We start from the raw sequence: 24,589 nt of genomic DNA, 5'->3' as shown, positions 1-24,589 counted from the left end.
GAACAACAAGTCGAGGTGTGAAGGAACAAAGATCTAGAGAGAGAGACAAGATTTTGGGCATGGGATTTGGGAATATCGATGTCAAAACAGGAATTAGGAAAATGGTGGGATGGAAGCATAAAGTTCGAAGGCAGAAATGGAAATTCACGTGATTAAATATAAAGGCAAATGGGTGAGGATGGTAAGAAAACACGAAACTACAGTAGAAATAAATTTGTATGACTATAAATTAGTAGCCGGTCACGGTCGCTCGCTTAGAAACCGGGATCGTGGGTTCGAATCCCACTCAGGGCATGAATGTTTAGTTTGTGTGTGTGCGTTTTTCTGTGTTTGTGTACAGGTATAGGCCTTGCGACGAGCTGATCACCCGCCCAAGGAGTCCTACCGAATGTGTAAGATCTAGAAAAACCGAAGTGAACGGAGAAGTTCATGGAGGTAGGCCTAGGCCCACTGGGGTTGTAGTGCCAAGGAACAAAAAATTAGTAAGTGTAATGGCTGCTACTACTACTAATGGCTATAGAGACCAGTTTGGACACTGGCCGCTTATGTCAGTTTCTTAATCTCATACAGAGTCGGTATGACTCCTTAAACGGGGGATCAGCCTGGAGCAAGGCCGCTACCTACGCACAGAACATATGCTGACAGACATCCATGCCTTGAGTGGGATTGGAACCCAAGATCCCAGTGTTTGAGCGGGCGAAGACATTTCATGCCTTAGACCACACGGCAACTGTGATCTGCAAGGGCAATAACAGGATATGTAAATTAAAATATTCCATATGTTATAAATGTAAACTCAAACTCCGGCACCTCGAAGTGTTAACTAGCAAATCCAATAAAGAATTCAAGTACATTATCTCTAAATAATGATGATAATAATAAAACTGCAAATAAATTAAATTAATTAATTAAAGACAATGTTTTGTTACGGATCATATACTGCACGATGGTATCGAACGGTGATCAGTAACATAATGCAAGATTCTATAGATACCGTGGTTCCTGTGGGAACGATCAATTATTAATGGCTGCTGATTAACTGTTATTAAGTGTTATATATATGTAATAATGTAACGCCGTTGCGGATTCAACAATAAATATCATCATCTGTTACATAAGCTTTCATAGTATTACTTTCCCCAGCTTTCTCCCGCGTTCACTTTCCAGTATTACACATTATCGAACGATGTGTCGAGACCGACGTTTAAAGCAATCTCCCACGAATAACACGCAAAGAATGTAGATCGTCTCTATATATAATATATTAGAATTCTCATATCCACATCAATATATTATCAATACTCACAGAATAGACACGATGCACTAACACGCTAACGACTGAGAACTCCTTAATACGGTAACCCGAAATTTCGTAAAGACAACGGCAAATCTCGTGTTCATAAAACTTGTTCATACATTAAGAACACTGCGTATATGACTGCTTATTATCTAGTTGTGATGATGAAATACTGAGTAACTGAATATGATAAAATACTTTCACTGAATCGCTTATTTCATATAAAGCAATTATTTTAACATTTGATCTCAGACTAACTAGCGAAACAACCAATTACAAAATACTGAGCTGCAATTATAGGAGACAAACTGAATTGATATGGCGAACCATTTGTGCACCATCTCCCAACACATGCATTCGAATATTTCAATTCCCATTTTAAAACTGAAGTATAAGAACGTAGGGGCAAGTGGAAAATAAAAGAACAACCCCTTCGAATCCTATTTCCCTCACTCACGGAAGAGAATTGCTCGCATCTGGCTCCCTTTTTCAAGATAAAAAAAAATTTTAGAAAGTTGTAAAAATGCAGGAAATCAGTGATGACAGATTGGGGATAGACTTTTAAGTTCCAAGTAAAAGTTCAGCCTGTACGATTTATCCTGGCTACGAAACAGAGAGGGCAGATGAAGTCACAAAACAGAATGGCACACGAGGTCTGTGGGCAGACCTAGTGCTAGTCAAGCTCTCGTTATCCAAGTCTGGCACATCCAATAAGGATATTTGCACTTTCTTTCCACTCCTCTTAACATGACAAAGTGAAAACTTTACGAACGTTCCCTTCTATAGATCAGATCTCACGTTAACGTGTAGATATCCTCTGAAAGCCATTATCCCGAACTACGTAACAGGTTGGTGTAATGGTAATGCTATACTCTTACACACTGGGATGTACTCGGTTCGAATCTTGGCAGCGATATTGGCTATTCTGGTTCAAAATTTTGCGGTTTCCTAACTCAATTAAACCAAACGTCGGGATAACACTTTCAAACAGGCAACGACCACTTCTTCAAAATTCTTACACACTTAATATTCATAACCTCCTTCCGATGTCATTTAACATTATAAAAATTATGTACTTGAAAGGGGTTGTTAAATAGCCTACGAATCAATCATCCCTTTATGGGCGTGTAACTGCATAACCTGAATTTCAGTTGCATAAATTTTGGTGTAATATTTGAGATTTTTACGGCAGTACCTGAAGATTACTATATTCTGATATGTTCTGCCGTGTATCCTAGTAATATTTACCGACGTTTTGAAGGAATATGTTACTCAAATTTCTACCCTGAACATGGAGGCAGCCCGTAACTCCAAAAGCTCAATAAATATCTACCCGACTATGCGGTATCACATTCAAGGGTCAACTGACACTAATCTTCAACATTTAGTGTGGACCCGGAATACAGACTTACATCGAAGTCTATTAGGAAACGGTAGATTAAAAAATAAACATGCGGGCGGACGGACGAAAGGAAACCTAAACATAAAGGTCGCTAATCAGTTCGCTCTATGTATTTCGTGCAAAGAGAGCACACAAATGTATATGAGATATTTATATTACAGCCATTACATACGCATGTGTGTCATCAGCTCAAGAATATTGATGTAAGATACGCATAGGCCTACGCACTAATTCGCTAATTAACCATCCAGTCAACTAACGCTACAGTAGTGTTAATTTAAATCTCAATAAAACTAACACGAAGGTCGACAATGGGCAAATTTTCAGCCGGTACCAACCATATGAGGGGATACCCAAAAAAAAACCGAACTTATTTTTTTTAAACATATTTATTCAAATTTTAAGCACAAACCTTCAATCCCCTTCAAAGTACTCTCCACTTACACTAATACACTTGTTTAGTCTTTTATTCCATTTTTCAAAACAACTCTCAGAACCCAAGATCTAATTTAATGTTATGCTACTATATATCCTTCTTTGTTTTCTATGCGACCGATTTCAAAGATTTCCCAATGAGAAATTTACATGGACTTATTATCTCCTCTTCTACGTGTTCAGCCGAACATAAACTTCCAGAGTCCACTGTCCTAACAGCTTTAGGTGACCTGCATAAATCACGACGAATATCCTAAACTGCCCACACACGGTATCTCTCTTGGGTTTCACATATTTCTCTCAGCACTTTGTTTTTAGACACTTGTAATTTAGTTCTTCCTCTAAAGTTAAGAAACAGCATGTTATAAACGTAGTGTCACCGTGGAAAATAAAAACACTGTTAAAATTTTGGCAGCAAACTTTGTGGGGAGATTAAAATTTCGTTGTATCTTGCCATGTTAACTTTACAAAACTGTGTAGCAACGGTAGAACGTTAACAAAGGCGACAGAATTGTTACGAGTTTCCAATTCTCTTAAAGAATTACATTCATATGAAAAGAACATATTGAACGGGATGGTGTAGTGGCAACGCTCTTAACTCGTACCCAGAGATGCTCGGTTCTAGCCTCGGTCAGCACATCGACTATCCTAACTAAAGTTTCCATGGTTTTCTCCAGTCCACCAACATGCCAGGATATCACCTTGATTAGACCACGACCGCACGCTCCGCGGCTGAGTCAGCAAGAGAACTATACCGACCGAGCGACCGCCGCTTGTCGGCGAAGTTAGTGCCAACTTTAGCGGATAGAGAGTGTCGCGTGGTCAGCGCAATGAATCACCACGGCCGTTAATTTCAGTTTTCTAAACCGGAGCCGCTATTTCTTTGAAATAACTACAAAATTGTCCTCACCTGAGTGGACCCCGTTCCAGACCCACTATTTCTCAGAAAATCTGGAAGCGCCGAGAATCGAACCCTTGATCTCAGGATCTGTAGCCAGGAACTCTAACCACTAGACCACGACCTCATCCTTCCAGATCCTTTACCACATCACCATCCATCTATCATCCTACCATTCGGTGCTACATAGTCTAGATACTGAAAGCGTTGGTAAACAAACCACGAATAAATAAATAAAAACAACAGGCGCCCCGCCGTAAAATATTCATTCATGTTTTACGTCCAACAAACAAGGGAAAGCAATGAATAATCAATAGCGAAACGGATTCGGGAGATCCTACATTAAGTGCAGTGACAAGGGCAAATTGCACCATCACATTGGTTAATACGCGCCGAGGTCCTCCCAGTGACCACATACAGCACATCATGCACCTAAACGAGTGTGATGGAAACAGCGAGCCTCAACACCCTCGGCCAGGGTTCAAACAGGGGGATGTAGCGAGATATAGTGGCCCTGGCAAAGTGGCAGTAGGGACACCACAGACTGTAACAAAGACCATCAGCTCAAGGCAGATGATAACTCAGAAGACCTGTCAGGCTTTTGTAGAGAAACCTATAGTAAAGAGACTACTTTGAAGAGGCAGAACTTGATAGGAGGATAATATTAAAATTGATCTTAAATAAATAGGACGGGAGGGTGAGGATTGGATAAATCTAGCTCAAGATAAGATCAATGGCAGGCCCTTGTAAACACTGTAATAAAGTTTCAGGTACCATAAAATGTTTAAAGTTCCTTGACAAGATGAACAACTATTAGCTTATCAAGAAGTACCCCGCTATATTTGTTAGTTAATAAATTAAAGCATTAACGGTTCATCTTAAAAAGGAAGGAAATAATTAGTAACTAAGATTTTGCTTTCTTTTAGGTTATATGTCACAAACATCACTAAAAGTTTTCAAACAGAATTAATTGAAGACCTGACAGTTCTTAGAAGATACGACTAAACCGCCATTTTGAATTAATTACCTTAATTGAGAGAAGCGGAGCAAATGCAAAACTTCATATAATTTTCATTAAAAACTATAAAGAATTATAAAACGGGATATATCTTCAATTCTCTAATGATGAATCCAACTGAAGGCAATTTTGCATTATTTTCTCTTCTAATTCTGACGTTTTCAATCCAGTTATTCGTTAATTAAATTTTCCATAGGTCTGTAAGACGTATTTTATAATTTAATTTGAACTGGAGTATATTCTCTCAATCTTTATCTTTTACCTGCATCTTTCACCTTACGTTCCACGGTTCAATTAACTACTCTTTTTTTTTTTTGAAACGGCATAATTTATAGGCTGTATGATGGCGTAGACGATAAACTAAGAATTTCAAAATTAGCGGTCCTATCAAAGTTCAAAATACTATCCCAGAATATTCCTTTTCAAACTCAGAAAACCGACGACAAATCATATGTATGACCTATAGCAATCTGAATCCGACCTACCAGTTCATAAATGCCTATCAATTATACGTAGATTAATTATATAAACATATATAAAACAGCCAAATTAATAATAGTTACTTCAGACAGATATCCTAGCATCTCATTGGTGTATTCAAATAGCTGAGGCCGATCACAGTGGCCGCCCCGTCTGAGGCACGAAATGTCTTTCCTTCTGGTGAGATCGAATCCAATTCGAGACATGAAATATCCGCATTTGTTCTGTTTGTGTTGTCATGTGTAGGCAGTGGCCTTGCGACGGGCTGATCACCAGTCCAAGGAGTCCTGTCTATAAAACTTTAAGTAAAAAGTAAAGCTATCCCTGTAACAGGCCATGAAGGCCCATAGGGTTGTGAGACGTTGAGGGTCCCACATTATCTAGACAATCGGCTCAAAGATGGCGGTAAGGTTGTCAGCCTTACGCGCCGGCCGCGCTTTTCTCCCCAGGAAAATTATTTAATTAATTCCTTGTACTCATTTCTGTTAGAGGCAGAGTCGACCCCAGGGCCATAGTGCGGCTGGAAGGAGTAGATCAATTGAAAAAAATCTAATGACTCGCGACCTTCCGGCTTGTAGCATAGTGCCTCAACCAACTATGCTACCGCGTACTCCAGTCCTGTCTATAAGATTCATAATTTCAGAATTAATTTTGAACTATAACTGGTCAGATCCGGTCTAGGAAACAGAAATTAACGGCCGTGGGGATCCGTTGCGCTGACCACGCGACACCCTCTATGCGCAAGAAGTTGGCACTAACTTCGCCGACAAGCGGCGGTCGTTCGGTCGGTATAGTTCACTTTCGGACTACAGTCCACAGAGTTTTGTTTATTTTTGTTTGTTTTGTTTTTAGAACTAGTCAGAATGGGTTAAGGCATTAATTAAACCGAACATGTAGTGGACCTCACATCTAGGTACAGGTAACCTAACCCGAAAGCTCAACACCGTCAATACGTTCGTCTCTTATTCTCGCACCCTCTTCCAATCTGATACCGGAACTTCAGTTATTTGTAACGTCCTTACCCTATGATTATTAATTCGTTTTCCACTTACAAGAAGTTAACAGCATATTGTCTTTTAGTTTCTATTATACTGACTTCATGCCTCAGTTTTAAGGGTTCGTTTTTGGGGCATGCTCGAATGGCGCCAAAAAAGTGGTGCATCTTAGTGATTTTTTTTTAAATCGTGTGTGTGTGTGACGCTGCTCAGTGGCACTGCAGCCTCCTCGACCACTTCCCGTTCTAAGGTGATGTCCCTCAGTGTTACTGCACAAGAAATGAAACAGGAAGGAACAGAACATAATATCCGGATAAATCCTTAGCTGGAAGTAAGACATAACCGTTCCACATTGTATAATATCCTAAGTAGTTACTAAAGTATAGTATTTTTAACTATATCCAAATGTAAGTGGACATCTTCCATGCACTCCGCGGTTCTCGTATGGCCCGACGTGAGACGAGCACTTCTTCAGAACTATTATTAGTTCAGATACTCCGTAAATCTTCCGCCTTTCATAAAACCTGAAGTTTCATTTCTGTGTTCGCAATAGCATGCCACTGGTCCATATCCTATGTCAAATTAACCCCGTCAGTACTTTCCTATCATATTTCTTTAAAATCAGTCTGAATGTTATCCTTTCATTTATCTACGTGTCTCTTTCCTTCTGGTGTTCCAAAGTTTTGTGCATTTCTCATCTCTCCTATTTGCGCTACATATATTGACGATCTCACCTTCCTTGCATTAAACACAAGATTAATATTTCGTAAGGTAAAGCTATCCCTGTAACAGGTCGTGAAGGCCCATAGGGTTGTGAGACGTTGAGGGTCCCATATTATCTAGACAATCAACTCACAGATGGCGGTAAGTTTGTCAGCCTTACGCGCCGGCCGCTCTTTACCCCTCAGGAAGATTTCTGATACTCATTTCTGTTAGAGGATGAGTCGACCCAGGGCCATAATGCAACTGAAAGGATTAGGTCAGTTCTAAAATTCAGAGACCTCATCGGAACTCGAAGCCGCGACCTTCAGGCTTGTAGCATAGTGCCTCAACCAACTACGCGTGCCCCCGAGTAATATTTGGTGAAGTACAAATTATCCAGGTTTAGCAGCCTCATATTTCTTCGGCTCTCCTAGGTCCAAATGTTCTCAACATAATGTTCTCGAGCATCCTTAATCAATTCCGAATCTGGTCTTCTGTCTCATAACACAGTGTCATCTGGTAGACACTTCTTACAGTTTTGCAGAAACCTGCTAATTCTAACTTCCTTCTTGCCCTGCAGAAGGAGGTAGCAGGTTACTGTCATCCAACAGAGCTTCTGTTTTTACGGCGAAGTAAAGGTAAAGCTCTCCCTGTGCTTAAGGATCACAACATGATTAAACATGGCGGAGTGAAAGTACAGCTCCATGCATTCCTAACTTCCGCAATGGATAACGTTGAGTGGTCAGCTTTACTCGCCGGCGGCTTTATATTGGGGAAATGGCCCCTGTATTCATTGGATAGGCCGATCATGGTGGCCGCGCGGTATAAGGCATGAACTGTCTTTATTTGTTCGAAAGTTGGGATCGTAGTTCGAATCCCACTCAAGGCATGGATGTATGTGGGCATTTATTCTATGTTTGTGTTGTCCTGTGTGTAGGTAGACCTTGCAACGGGCTGGTCACTCGTCCGAGGAGTCCTACCGTCTGTGTAAAAAATATTACAAAACTCAACAAGACGCCAGGGTCCAACAAAGGGCTGGAGAACCATTAATGAATGAATGAATTCATTGGATAGAAGGCTGGCTGAGCTCCAGAGCTGGCATGGACAGAGCGGTGAAGAGAAAATCCTCATGCCCCTGTTAGGAATCGAAATCCAGTGAATTATCCCTGGTCCCTTTGTGCTTTCACTCGCAGTACTTATATTTTCATAGCAGTTCAGTGTTCAAGTTCTGATGGGCCGCGCCATAGCTCAAGCCGTTAGTCGCTGGCTTCCCATCGCGGCGGCCCGGGTTCGATCCCGGGTCTGGTAAAGTGATATTTGTGGTGGACAAAGTGGCGCTAGGGCAAGTTTTCTCTGAGTACTTCGGTTTCCCCTGCCAATATTCATTCCACCAATTGCTCCACAATCACCCTCACGTATCATCTGGGCTGGTACAACAGGCCAGAAGTGGCCGCAGTACAAGGGACTTAGTCCCACCCCACTAGCAATATAGAAAGTTCTGATTCAACACGTCGATCTGAACCTCTTCAGAACGAACAACAGATCACTCAGACACAAAACTGGTAGAGGAAGTGGAGCAACTGAACGCGTCTGTGGAAAAGACATCATAAGTTTCGATGTCCCTCTAACTGTGGCGTGGGTGTCGGCAGGGCAAGTAACCGTGTGTGTTTGTGGTGTTTCAATTTCAGATTTGTGGCTGTATACAAAGAGATACATTCTAATCAATGGTTTGCTAAGGACCTTCCATTTTTAGCCTATTTTCCATATTTCGAAAAACAAGGGTTTCTGGGAAGATCTAATTGCCTACTTTCCTTTCATACGACACGGACCGCATAGGAAACTACGCGTCCAACAACTCTTCTACTGTTGCACGCGTATTAGTTGCTGCGGTAACATTTTTACCAGGCCGTTAACTAGCAACGATAGGGGATACACGTACAGACACACAGACTGACGGGAGGGATTTGTGAAGTACGCCGCTGAGAGGGGTCCAGATGCCACGATATACGTACCAAGTTTCATAAAGATTGATTCAGGCATTCAAAAGTTTAAAGGGGGGGGGGGTTAGATTCACGGACACACAGACAGCACGGTGTCATACGCCTGCTTTTATTTTTTTATTAAAAATAAGTAATGTAGGCAAACAACTACATTTATCCGATCTTCATGCTGTCTGAGTGTCTGTGCATCCCCCCATCAAATTTTGAATAGTTGAACCAATCTTTATGAAACTTGGTACGTATATCACGGTACCTGAGCTCATCACAAAGGGGCATTTCATAAATCCCTTCCATTAGTCTGTGTTTCTAGATGTGTATCCCACTACTGATGTTAGGCACCGGCTCGGTAAATACGTTACCGCGGCAACGAATACACATGCACTAGTAGAACTGTTTGACGAGTTGTTTTGTATGCGGTCCGTGTCGTATCAGGGAAAGTATGCCATTAGTTCTTACCAGAACTTGTTTTATTTTGGGGACACAGAAACTCTAGTGGATAACGGCCTTAAGATCTGAGAATCAAGCAACTATAGGACCACGACTCCCTAATCTGCCCTTGTCTACCTGTGCGGCGTCTCTTATACGAACCTGAAATTAGTTTGGCCTAAACTCTTCACCCTCCCAAGAGAACTTGGTTTCAATAAGATGACGCCAAATAGCGCGCGACTATCACAGTGGGGTCGTTGGAATTAATTATACTCGCTATCTTAAGCGTAGTATGCCAGGGGTAAGAATCGTGGTGCAACTAATTGAACATAAAACATTCTACCAAGGAAAACGATAGAATTTATAAAGTCTAGCACTCTCTGCTTGAGGCTTGAGTAAAATATATTCTAGGCCTATACATAGCTAGTCAATGGTGGCTACATTTATTTTTCAAATACAAATTCATATATTTGGCAGCGTTAATACGTTTAAAAATATAGAAACATGTTTTATATCAAGCAAGCAGATGGGTTTCTAAAGTTCCGCAAAACCAATTTCCTTTAACATAAACCGAAATGTCCATTAGTTATCAAATCCAGCATTCTCCATCCTACGTATATAGCCTTGAAGCCGGTCTCTGACATGAATATAAATGGTGGATCATGCTGCTAACGAAAAGAAACCTGTCCTAAAATTTCTGACAGTTTAAACTAACAGCTGGGACCACCGCCAATAGAGATTGTAAAAATTCTTTTTCTCAGTATGTTCAACTTTAAAGTACAGGCCTAGTGATATTTTACAAGCATTTCAACGTCTCTGCCATGCCTGTAAACGGTGTAAATAATTTTCTGGGAGTCCTTTCGATATGTCTTGTCACAGAACTCTGTATGACATCAAGTGATTCAAAATGAGGCCTTCTCAAGGAGATTCTTACGCTCAGTGACATGAAAGAAGTCACGGGGGAGGGGAATTATTCCAGTATGGTGGATTTTTCCAACGAATGTTGGCTTTTTGGCCAAATAATTCTTTACCGAAAACTGTGAAAAGCCACAGCCTCATTAAACAAAATGTACTTGTTCAACTACACAGCAGGTCTTCCTCGCCGAATGCCCTGCCGCAAACGCTCCAGAAATTTAAGATTTGGTTTCCAGTTTGTTTAATGGAAACAGATTGATAACCGATAAATTTCCTTCATTACAAAAATGCATATATCTTTGTTTTGATCTCTGATTTTGACATTCACGCTTTATTCTGTCTCTTTCGCGTTTTTTTGAGGGGGAACGATCCAATTTTAATCGACAATAAATATTATTTCCGAAAGGCTGGTTTATTCCAATAATACTGTTGAAATTTCTAAACAAATTTATTTTCTCCTTATTCTGTATTTAAGCATCCTGTTGCAAGTCATAGTAAAACGTCTATGCGTAAGACAATCCGTCAAAATGCAACAAATTGTTCCTTTTCCTACTACTTTTACTTCAACACAACATGTTTCGGCCTTCGACGGTCATCTTCAGGTGTTTTGATATATTAAAAGACCTGAAGATGGCAATCTAAGGCCGAAACATGTTGTGTTGAAGTAAAATTGGAAGGAAAATGAACAATTTGTTGCATTTTTGACGGACTGTGTTATATATAGAAGTTTATCCTTATGTTTCTGACAAATAAACGAGACACTGTGATAATAAAACACTTACTGGAACCACAAATCAAACCGAATACCAAAAGTGCTGAATCGTGTACCCACCTGACACAATACGCACTAACTCTTCAGTGTTGCCGGTTATTTGTCAGGCCTCGTATAAAGTAAGGGGTTAGAGAGAGACAGAGAGAGTACTGCTCGATTCGTCTGGTTTAACATCGTTTACACTCCAGCCATATGTAAGCAACGAAGTTTAAACAACATTAAAAGCAAGTCACAAAAGCTTTAAATAATTAGAGTAAAGACCAGTAACCGGCAGCTGGATCCACAGATTTTGGCTCAGCCATGTAATTTCCCTGCTCAGACGAGCAGTCTGGGTCAATAATTGCGCACATGGAGTTCAGCACACGTAGAGGAAAAGTCAAGGCAATTAATGAACACCTTGCCCTACGCCGTCAGAACAGTTCCTGAAAGCGGATCTGAAACCCCAGGCTCCAGTCTCTCCTTTTGTAGCTTCGTAGTTCTTAAAGTCAATATTTCACACCGCTAACTGACCGGCCAACCAATCAACGGTTTACTCATACGCTCAAGTAAAAGTGAAAAGGGTTAAGATAAGCAATTAACACTCTAGTAGTTCATATCCGTGTGGTGAAACATGTTTGCACAAAAGGAACTACTCCGTCCAGTCACAGTGATTAACAATTCTATATCTTTCGTGGCAGAGATCCTCCCGCCCCGCTCTATCCATAGTTTATTCCGAAACAGCGAAACCATAGACAGGGGTGGGCCTCTACCTATACATGAGATTATACACAAAATCTCTATAATCGTCATGAAAGGTTGAGGAAACTGAAAAAAAGTATTAGTCAAGGTAGTCACTGAACAAGGTCGCGCCATAGCTCAAGCGGTTAGTCGCTGGATTCCCACGCCGGGTTCGATCCCGGGTCTGGTCAAGTGGGATTTGTGGTGGACAAAGTGGCGCTGGGGCGGGTTTTCTCCAAGTACTTCGGTTTCCCCTGCCAATCTTCATTCCACCAAATTCTCCATCATCATAATCACCCGGGGTATGCTACAATAGGCCAATCAGTGGCCGCCGTGCCGAGTGGACCCACTTGGACTCCACCCCCCACGAAGCGAATTCGTCACTGAACTGGTCGAAACAGGTTACCTCGCAAATACAAGTCTAAACCTTCTTTTTTTTAAGTTTCTTGTGGTGGTGTGAGCTTGAGTCCACTTGGTACATCGGCCACTGTTTGGCCTACTGTACCAGCCACGGATGATAGATGATGAGTGTGGAGTAATCGGTGGAATGATAATTGGCAGGGGAAACCGAAGTACTCGGAGGAAAAAACTGCCCAAGTGCCACTTTTTTTCTCTTGGCACTACAGCCCCAGTGGGCCTAGGCCTACCTCCATGAACTTCTCCGTTCACTTCGGTTTTTCTAGATCTTACACATTCGGTAGGACTCCTTGGGCGGGTGATCAGCTCGTCGCAAGGCCTCTACCTGTACACAAACACAGAAAAACGCACACAAACATCCATGCCCTGAGTGGGATTCGAACCCACGATCCCGACTGCCGAGTGAGCGAAGACAGTGCATGTCTTAGACCGCTCGGCCACCGTGACCGGCTCAAGTGCCACTTTATCCACCATAAATCCCTGATCTGGGCTCGACCTCGGGCCGCCGCCGGCGACTAACCGCCTGAGCTATGGCACCGTTACCGTTAAACCAAACTACCTGGACCCAGCAGGATGGTCTCGTGGTAACGCTCCAGCCGCGTTTCGCGAGGTGCTCAGTTCTGATCTTGGTCAGGCAACCGCCTATTCCAAACTGCGAAATTTTGGTACTTCTCCACTGACCCTCCAGGCAAATTCCGAGAGTGTACCTCGATTAGACCCCGTGTGCTTCGTTCCAAATCCTCTCTAATCCACCAATCATCCTACAATTCGACGCCATAGAGTCTAGATCCTGACAGTGTTGCAAAACAAACCACGAAACAAAAACATCCTATTTGGTGCAATGAAATTAGAGAATGTTTATGTGAGGCGAACTGGAAAGAATGACAGAGAGGGTGACAGTGACTTATACCGTCACAACATCCGCGGGGAAGGACTAAAAGTAAAAAACGAAACCTCCCATCATGAGCAGAGGCTCCAGCAGAAAATTTCACGGTGTTATCTCTGTGTCAACGTGCTCTATTACTGAGATAAATACTACAGCATATTATTAAAACGGTTATGGGGGAAAGTGTTTAGGTAATGTGAATTTTACTGAGCGCTGAATAGCTGCCCACCGTTTACATGTGAAGCAGAGTAGATGTGTGGGTCGTTCAACTATAAAAATAAATATTTACGTACATGTGCAATGCAAGACTTCGCCAATGACGTCAAGCCATTCAAGAAGCCAGAGTACCAGCGATACCGAGACTCAGCCCACTTCAGGCAATCACATGGGCTCCCTAGTTCTTCCGCAACTAATTTTGAAGTACGGATAAGAACCAGTGAGCCAATTCCTTGTACAGAATAATCTTTTCGATGCCTACATCCGCCTTTAAGGACAACAACACGCATACGTGTCAATTTTAATTTCTTAACCAATTGACCATTTTCATTAAATTTGGTATAAACATAATGCCACTGGAGGTCACTCGAATCGTCTTAATTTCGTAAAGTCGATAATAACTGCGGTGGACTCATGAGCTTCCGAGGTGGGAGCAAACTTGCGCGCTTTAATATAGGATCCTGAAATGATGTATGATAATAGATATTCGAAAAGTATCAATATTCGTTAAGCTTATGTCTTTTTTTGTTGTTGTTGTTCAATGTAAAGCAGAGGTAGCTCCCCAAAGGCGAACACCAAAGGAAAAGGAACGGGGACGTACCATTGGACTGTTCGGGACGAACAACCTTTAGAAGGGAGCAGTGTAACGTGGATGGCGCAACGGAAACGCAGAGTTCACGTGACCCCTACTTCCTGTCGCGTCATGAGTATTATATTTAGCTTTAGTATTGTTGGCATCAAGTATTGAGAGGCAGTGGTAGCGTAGTTAGTCGAGGCACTATGCTACAAGTCGGAAAGTCACGGGTTCGAATCCCAATGAGGTCATTGGATTTTTAAATTGACCCCATCCTTCCAGCGGCATTATGGCCCCTTGTGTTGACTCAGCCTCTAACAGAAATGAGTACCAGGAATCTTCCTGGGGGGTAAAGGGCGGCCGGCGCGTAAGACTGACAACCTCACAGCCATCTGTGAACCGATTGTCTAGAAAATGTTGGCGCCTCGACGTCTCACAACCTTATGGGCCTTCATGGCCTGTTATAGGGATAGCTTAACCGTCACCTATGGCGATAACTAGTGACCCACTGAAGCTGGTATGGAGATAAATCGTGGCTACAAATTCAGTAAGATATGTTGTTTATAAATACAGAATTATATGTCTTTAAGTAAATACTAAGTTATTCGTAACACGATGATAATAATAATGATAATATCAACAATAATAAGAACTTTTACAATTACAAGCAATAAAAGAGGTTTGAGTCAACTAGGATCCGAGCGAACAATCATCTGCGCGTTAGTTCAGGATGCTAACCCATTACAACACCTAAATATACCGTATTTACGCATGTATAGGCCGCGTGCGTGTATAGACCGCAGCACAATTTTCAGACAGAAATTATAGAAAAAATAATTTTCTTGGAATATTATTTCAGGAGTAGAACACCCTGTATTACTAATTATGAATATATTTTTTTTTTCAATGAAGTGTGATTTCGAATATTTCGAATATAAGCCGCACCCCAGTTTTCCTCTTGAATTTTTGGCAAAAAATGTGCGGCCTATACATGCGTAAATACGGTATGTATCATTGACATCACACTACTTGTAGGATTGGAAGTCTCTCCCACAGTAACATAGGCTTTGTCGAGTTCTGTCCAAAAAGTTTGCTGTATCTTGCTTACATTGAATTTCAGATATTGCCATGATTTGAAGAAAAAAGACAATGGTTTACCGTTTTCCCTACGCCTAATTAAGAATCTGGAATTAAAGCTGAAGGTGGGCGCCTAGATACATGATCCGGTCCTTGTACCACACAGAGAAAGCGCGCCAAACATCTGTTGTACAGATTCGTACAAGAAACTGGGTTTTCTCGCGGATCTTGATCCGCATTAATCACAATACACGTATAGCAGTATCCTGAGCCATTTTCAAGTCATTCAAATATTAACAACCAATTTCTTTAAAATCCATATTAATATTATCATATAATCATTAATGGCTGTCTTCATAAAGTTTCGCAGTCTTTCTTCTTTTGTGATGATTTACAATTTCTCCTTCGGTCCATGAAAATAGCAATGTCTTCCAATTAATTATTTTTTCAACAGTTTCGCCATTCGGAACAACTTCTGCTCTTTCTTTTTATTAAAGTTTTCCAATCGCGGCTTCGAGTTTAAAACTTGATTCATTTTCTTCTTCCTGTGCTTTGCACCACCTCCTAGACTATCCAAGTGGAAACTTTAGTTAGTGCTTTGGCGCGCTGCGAACTCATTTCTAAGTAAAGAATAACATGGAGGATATTGAGTGAGTTCGACAACAACGCGGCGAAGAAAAAATCTTGGCCTAAGAAAATTACAAATAACACTGCAAAGGAGCAATGTACATAACGAGGTTCTTCGGGCTTTGTATTCTTCGCCTGTTATCCTTGCCGATCTAAAGCAAGACCTCTATGGGGATCTGAACATGAAGCACGCACGAGTGAAAAGAGATATACATACAAAGTTTGTGATTGAACAACGTCATGTGGAGATTTTTTTTATTTTTTATTATTGCTAGTGGGGTGGGACTAAGTCCCTTGTACTGCGGCCACTTCTGGCCTATTGTACCAGCCCCAGATGATAGGTGAGGGTGATTGTGGAGCAATTGGTGGAATAAAGATTGGCAGGGGAAACCGAAGTACTCGGAGAAAACCTGCCCCAGAGCCACTTTGTCCACCATAAATCCCACTTGACCAGACCCGGGATCGAACCAGGGCCGCTGCGGTGGGAATCCAGCGACTAACCGCTTGAACTATGGCGCGGCCCCAAAATCCGTCGATTATTTTCGGAACCGAAACATAACGACGGAAAAAAGAAATCTTCCCATTCTGCATTGTACATGTAGCCTACTGCACGTAAAGACCGTGACACTCGCTACGTCTTGTAAATTACGTTATGAGACATGAAAACTTTCCGCAGCCCGAATTTTCATAGATATTCCCTGTGTGTGTTGGACTGGAGTAACTGAAGACAATAAAGTCTCGAAGCAAATATTCTAAGGTCGCCGAACTACGTATGCACGTATTGTACTCTGGGGTAAACCAATGTCAGCCTCATATACGCGCTAAGTGGGGAATATAAATACTATATTGCAACATTGCTACAAACATTGAACCATTTCCCCTCGTTTCTTTTACAGTTCTTGTGAGATGAGAACGGCCTTGATCTCCTTAACAAACCACACCATCATGCGTTCAGTTCGAAAACTGTGGGCTCTGAAAAGTATTGCTTACGCTATCTGGACATTAAACGGAGACGGTTTTATGTGGAAGATTTGGTTCCAAATGTTATCCGAAAAAAATAATAGCCTCTATGTAACAGATTTCAGATACTAATATGAACAAATGCGACCTCATAATTTTTGTTACAGCTGCGCCACTAAAACTCCTAAGCCCTAACGAGAATAAAACTGGCATGGGAAATAAACTTACAATAAATAATGTAAGTTTTGAGGTTTTCACGGCGATGACTATGAAGAAAGTCGTCTTCTGGGTTTAGGCGCCGTGTATTCTTCGTTTTGGCCGACGTTTCGGAGGAACAGCTACTGCTCTCTGGATTCCAAGCCATTCAACTGCTCTGAAGATGGAGGCGATACGTTCCTCCGAAACGTCGACCAAAACGAAGAATACACGGCTCCTAAACCCAGAAGACGACTTTCTTTACAATAAACAACTTCAAAATAAAACTAAAATAGAAATATCATCTCTAATTTATAGTACAAATATCTTCCAAATGCGTTCTTTGCTACTTTTCTTTTTAATTTGCTTAGTACGGGGCGGAGTCTAACTGGGTCCCCTCGGCACGGCGGCCACTGATTGGCCTATTGTAGCCTGCCCCGGGTGATTATGATGATGGAGAATTTGGTGGAATGAAGATTGGCAGGGGAAACCGAAGTACTCGGAGAAAACCCGCCCCAGCGCCACTTTGTCCACCACAAACCCCACTTGACCAGACCTGGGATCGAACCCGGGCCACCACGGTGGGAAGCCAGCGACTAACCGCTTGAGCTATGGCACAGCCTTGCTACTTTGTTTACTCCAGGGGACGTCATGTTCATTTTCATATAACTATACTTTTGGTAATGTCTACACAAAGTAGTAACTATGGCCTTCAGATGTGCAGTAGCTTAGTCGCCGCACCAGCCCCTGGAGGTAGTTCAATCTCCACTTATGTTTTTGTGTGTAGTAGCATAGAGAAAGCTCTTCCCTTCCTTTCGCCATTACCACTAGCAGACAGCGTTTGTCCCCTCCCCGTCGCGCATCTAGCTCATGTTCTACCGAACTGCTCGTATACTGATTTCAGTAAGCACGGTCCTGTTTTTAACGGTAACTTTGATTGCGCTATAGCTCAAGCGGTTAGTCGCTGGCTTTCCACCGCGGCGGCCCGGGTTCGATCCCGGGTCTGGTCAAGTGGGATTTGTGGTGGACAAAGTGGCGCTGGGGCGGGTTTTCTCCGACTACTTCCGTTTCCCCTGCCAATCTTCAATTTACCAATTGCTCCACAATCACCCTCACCTATCATCTGGGGCTGGTACAATAGGCCAGAAGTGGCCGCAGTACAAGGGACTAAGTCCCACCCCACTATCAATAAAAATACCGTAACCTTGATGAGAACAGAAAATACGGGACACCCTCTATCCGCTAAAGTTGGCACTAACCTCGCCCACAAGCGGTAGTCGCCTGGTCGGTATAGTTCGCTTGCGGACTAAAACCACGAAGTTTGTTTTGTTTCTTTTAAGGGCCTATCGACTAACATAATTTTGGTTGAAACTATACAAAATGATTNACTGATGATGATGATGATAATTTTAGATAGCTCTAGGTATCTGGAGAATTACTGACTGGACACAGAAGAATGTTTAAAAAAAAATACGTTTCGATTTTTAACAATGAAATATTTTATATTATGCGCCTATATATTTCCTGCACACGACATTGTCTTCGAGAAAATGATGGAAAAATACTAAAGCGAACTGCACGAACAGACGTAAGCTGTACGTATATTCAAACGTAGGCGACTCAGTTGTTTTCTCTTGCCTATTGCGAGTTCTACGTTTGTTAACGGTATTGAGCAAGGGCCATTCCGCATTTGCGATTGAGGAGTCTATTCCAGCTGCCAGGTATTAAAATAAAGTACGTCCCATAATGAGATAGAGAGAAAGAGAGCGAGACATGAAGAATTTGTAGATGACCTTGGCATTCAATTGTTTTGGGCACTGCGTTACAACGTGCTGTAGTTCTCATCTCGCGCTGTGAAGACGCAAAGAACGTGAACAGAGCAGCTCCCAAACGGAACATATGCTACAAACACGTATAAATGTAAACTTCAGCTTAACAGACTTAAAACAATTGCAAACAGATCTCATATAATTTAATATGAGTTTTTATGCCTGTTTTGAACTTTTCTAAATTTAATATGGAGGTAAAAACGCTAAAGCTATCCTTGTAACTGGCCGTGAAGGACCATAGGATTGTGAGACGTCGAGGTTCCCATATTTTCTAAAAAAAAAGAAAAAGGCTCACAGATGGCGGTGAGGTTGTCAGTCTTATGCGCCGGCCGCCCTTTAACCCCTAGGAAGATTCCTGGTACTTATTTCTGTTAAGAGGCTAAGTAGAACCCAGGGCCATAGTACGACTGAAGGATTAGGTCAATTGAAAATATTCACCTCATCGGGACTCGAACCCGCGACCTTACGGCTTGTAGAACAGTGCTTCAACCAACTATGCTACCGCGTCCCCTATTCATGTCCATAAACCCGGTCTCATGTTTTATCCCTTAAGTTCATCACAATAGTGCAAACAGTGGATTGATACTTAAAGAGTATTTGACGACATCGTTTCAGCTGCACAGATCATAACGTCGAAAGAAGCGTAACAGCCATGAACGGTAAGCATGCAAGGATCCACAGAAACCTAATGCAGACAATCGCTCAGCTCGACAAGAAATTCCTAACCGGCCTTCATGGAACCCAAGAGTTCGGACCAAACAACCTCTGTGCTTTATACGTACTGCCTAAAACACTTTCATTTATTGAAGCTCAAATATTAATTTTGTGCTAGTCCTCAAGAAAATGGCTGCAACAATATTTAAAATGTTCTGACTTCAGCATGTGATATGATAAAACTCGGGATTACGTTCTGGAATTTGTCCATCGTCCGACAGTGTAAAAACACGTTTGGGAAACTGGATCTGTTTCCTTCCTCAGAGAAAGTGTGGAAGGCACCTGCTCTGCTGAGTCCATTAGCGAGGAATTTCTACTTAACAGATTTGAATTAAAGTACGATTTTATCGAAGACCTTCAGCGTCTCCCCGACAATGCTCCATACCCATGCATGCGACAGGCGCGACCAGCGAACTTGTTCTCAGGGATTCTCAGTTGGAGCGACATCCTCTAACCCGGAACTCGGTTGGACGCATCAATTAAATTACCAACGTCACTTTAGACTCTGTATCCTACTGACTGCAATGGTAAAGTCGTTCCTGTGCTCAATTAATTAAACACCACGCAATGAAGACGTATGGGGGAACAGACGTACAGCTCCACAATTCTTGACCCGCCGCTTTACCCCTGGGGAAAGCGCCTCCGGCACTCATTAGACAGAAGGATATCTGGGTCCCAGAGCCGTACTGGACAAATCAGAGCAGAGAAAAGTCTCTTACCCCTGCCACGAATCAAACCCCGGCCGTCTAACGCGCATGCCATCACTATATCTCACTGCGCTATCAGACTGACTATAATGATGAAATATAAAAATCTGCATTACTGTAACATAAGGATGGGAAATACTACAAAGTGACAAGCTTCATAGTTTGTGCTGTTCACGTCTGTTTATGTTTAGAGTGCGAGGGTGGAATGGGCGCGGGATACATCGTTCACAGAGGAGATGGGAATAGTGCACAAATTGAGTCATAAATCATCAAGGAATGAGACCACTGCGGAGAATTCGACATAAATGGGAAGATAATATTAAAAATGATTTCCGATAAATATGGTGTGAGGCTGTTAATTGGATTAAGCTGACTCAGGAATGTTGAATTTCTGGTTTCTGTGAGCACTGTCAGTCTAATGAATCTTTGGGTTCTATAAAAACTCCTTCACCTGAGTAACTATAGGTTTCAAAAAATGACCATGCACCACAGAATAGTTGTTTGTTGAAAACTGTGACCTGTTCTAAGCTTCTACTTCACTAACCATTCACTGGTTCACTAACTGGTTATACCTAGCAGTTTAAAAGCCAGTCGGGTGCAGGTGTCGCTTTTGCAACTGCATTCTTTCCATACATACGCTGGAAGTTATCAATAGAAAAATAAATACTGTAATAGGTGAAAAAATATGTTTATATACACAAATACATTTCTACGAGACGTGGGTCTGAACAGATAAGGTAAAGTTATCCTTGTGCTTAATTAATTAAGCATCGCGTCATGAAGGCTTAAGGGGGAGCATAGGTACAGCTGCATTCTTAACCTTAGCAAGGGGTTGAGGTGAACTGTAAGCTTCACGCTTCGGCCGCTGTATCCTCCAGGAAACAAACCCCGGTACCCATTGTACAGGAGGCCGGATGGTCCCTAGAGCCCGCCTGGACGCCTTAGTGAAGAGAAAAATCTCTTTCCGCTGCCGTGAACAGAACCCCGATCCCTTTGTCGCCTATCCTGTGCCCCAATGATTATATCCCGGCTCCCATGTGACAGCTCCTTCGTTATTTCACTTACTTACTCCAGAATAATGCGAGACAACAGCAGACCACAACCATATCCTTCCAAACCACTCTCAGTTCATAACCATCCTCTATCCAGCGAGGCAGAACAGCAGTAAGGTGCTGGAATTTCTATCGGGGACAAGCTATCCCGAGGAATTTCATGGCTTTCCTCATCTCTTCAGGCGAATTCTGAGATACGCTTTACTCCCAAATACCTCAGTTGATACAGCATCGTAAAAGAAATTAATAATCATACAGGAACACATTATACGTCATTCGCGGCTAAATAGCACGTGCAGATGATGAAGCATTGTAAGCCTACAGTTAACTCCACTACCATTCTGACACGAAGGACCGAACGTAAATCGGCGCGTCATATACATCTAATCATTAGACATCAGTATAATCCTGCCAACTAAAGACAGTAGTAACCATCTTCCAAGTGGTATTAGCATTTTAACTACACCAAAATAACAACTCTGTTCATATTTTCAGCCTTTGAAAATTATTCCGGCCCGTCAATTCAGACTACAGTGGCACAGAACCACTTGAAGCCTGCTTATCTCGGCGCACGAACATTGGAATGTCGATCCAGGATTAAAATAGGCGGAACTATACAACATTCGAATTAAATGATAAACTACATTATTCCAGTCCCGTTGTTTCGTTACCAATATTCTCTTCTACTGGCTGCCAGTCTCTGCAGTACGCCTCAGTGATTAGTGAAACCAGCATGAGCTTCCATTTGTAAGCATATGTTAAACATGCGAAAATACACTGTAAATAAAAGCATACTATGTGCAGACATGCTATTAACCACTTGGTGAATTATGCCATACGCATTACTACTATTCCTACTGACCCAGTAAAGCACAATTAAACAGTCCACTCAGAACCGGTGTACTCGTACCTAGAACCTGTTTCAGTCCCCAACACTATAGACAAAACCTTTGCTAATAAAAATTAGAGCATCTCCGTTTGCTAAATGAACTGTGATAACACTATTCTCCCATAACCCGTGAAAATGAGGTCATTATAATTACTGGGTATATTCAACATATCTAGCAGTCACGTATGACACCCCATTTGACCCTACGCACACTGCGCACATTTATGATATTCTCGCTTTTAAGCAGCTAATTACTGCATTGCCTTTTGATACAGATCTTGAGACTGTATATGAAGAAGTTTTGATGAATTATATCAATGAACGTCATTTTAACCAAAATTATAAAACGTCAATAAATCCCTGCATGCACGTTATTTTGTTGACGTTTCGATCGCCAACAGCTGAAAGTATGGTACGCCTACGGTTAACAGATCGTTTTACATTTCGCTTGTACAAAACATACACATCTTGATTTTCTTATAATGCTAGACCAAAGCGTGCTTGAAGAAATGACAATTGTTTTTCGTACTCACCTTACTTGCCCCTCATTCACTTTTTTCAGAAATACACCGAAATTCTACGCACACTGGAACACTGTAACCGCACTAGCAGCCATCATCCATGAGAATCTCTTTACACACTCGGGAAGGCACCATGCCGTGATAGAATGTAGTTCACAACATCGTCAAGCTTTTAACTGCTCTTCCTGCGAAATATTGTTACTGCTGGATTATATGCGAATTTAGATAAGCGGTATTTCTGCCTCCAGTGGTTCCACCGGATACACGTGCAGTTATCGCTGTGGACTCTGCGTAATCATACTCTCACAGGTTCGTACAGTGCCTAACATCCAATATGGCTGCTTGCGTTAAGCTGTACTGGGGGAGTGACGGTAAGGAATGTCAAAATGTGCCTGTCGATCTTGATGCAAATAATAATGAACATGCGTTCGAAATGCAGTATTTATGTAACTGAGTGTTCTTCATTTGATAAAGTGGATAAGTGTTAATTCAATTGTTAAGGACGTATTAGTTTATTTATTTATTGATTCTAACCTCTATAGATTACTCGTTTACATTTATGCAATATGCAAAAAAACACTATGTACGTGGACAAGTACATAAGATCGTAATAATTTAAATTTGCCTTGTGTGTGAAGCGTTCGTTTAATTTATTATCATAACGCAGTACGACAGAATTATTTTAACAAAGTCTAGGTTAGAATGAAGTAAGTTTTTTTTATATATAGAATTCTTGGAGTGTTACAGCGCAATTTTCCATTTATCAGTTCCAAAATTGAATGGTACTGCGTTATCAATTTGGTAGGACTGAATTTATGTGTAAAATTGACATGCATGTGCCCTATGTACATCAGCTGTGACATCGACGTGTTTCTGTTGAAAATGTCAGCGTATAGATGGCAGAAGTAATCGTTAGTTATATGTGGTGCCATCTATTGAATGCACGTCGGATGTGGGGTGTGAAATTTTTTAACAGTGGTTTTCTGATTTGTTGCTGCCCTGGAAACCATTCCATAAAATATGGGCCAGCAGTGTTTAAGAAGGTCGTGAGCGTGTAATACGTCCATAGAGATGAGCCCTTCTTGAGAAGCCACCAGTTGTACACTTACTCAAGAATTTTCCAACATTTTATAGCACCCCAAAAAGGTTTATTTCCATGTTCACAGGAGGTTTCCACTGGCCCCTATCCTTATATAGATCAATGCACTCCATACCAACCCAACCAATCTAAGATATATTTTAATATCATTCACCTGCTTACATCTTTGTCTTCCTAGTGATCTCTTCTGGCTTTCCCACCAATATATATGCATTAGACTTCTCCCCTATGCATGCTAAAATGCCTGGCCATCTCAACCTCCTTAACTTGATCATTCTAATTATACTTGATGAAAAGTACAAGTTATAAAACTCCTCACTGTGCAATTTTCTCCAACCTTCCGTCAAATCGTCCCCATTTTATATTACTGGCAATCCATCAGAGCACTTTTCAAAATATTCCTTCTGATTTCTTCTGCAGCACTGTATAAAATATGGTATTTGTAGTTTTGTACAAGAGTACAAGGAATAGTAAAGCATCTCCAAATAACCTCTCCTATTCCATGCCATATCTTCAACTTGCAGTATATCATTTTCTTTTAATTCGCATAGTGGGGGGCGGAGTCCAGTTGGGTCCACTCAGCACGGTGGCCACTGATTGGCCAATTGTACCTGCCCCAAGCGATTATGATGATGGAGGATTTGGTGGAATGAATATTGGTAGGGGAAACTGAAGTACTTGGAGAAAACCTACCCCAGCGCCACTTTGTCCACCACAAATCCCACTTGACCAGACTGGGGTTTGAACCCGGGCCGCCATGGTGGGAAGC

General features: G+C 41.7%; 1 long non-coding RNA gene across 1 annotated transcript in view; it reads right to left on the bottom strand.

Moving 5' to 3' along the window:
* The window catches only part of LOC117282225, a 412,080-nt gene extending 389,031 nt beyond the window's left edge, over positions 1–23,049 (bottom strand). The window contains exon 1 of the long non-coding RNA XR_004512888.1: positions 22,734–23,049. This is a non-coding gene — a long non-coding RNA (uncharacterized LOC117282225). The remainder of the gene's footprint in view (positions 1–22,733) is intronic.
* Positions 23,050–24,589: the final 1,540 nt, after the last annotated feature.

Source organism: Cryptotermes secundus, unplaced genomic scaffold (assembly GCF_002891405.2).
Source record: "Cryptotermes secundus unplaced genomic scaffold, Csec_1.0 scaffold159, whole genome shotgun sequence".
Lineage (NCBI taxonomy): Eukaryota > Metazoa > Arthropoda > Insecta > Blattodea > Kalotermitidae > Cryptotermes > Cryptotermes secundus.
The sequence above is the reverse complement of the archived record's forward strand: the minus strand, read 5'-3'. Positions and strand labels throughout refer to the sequence as shown.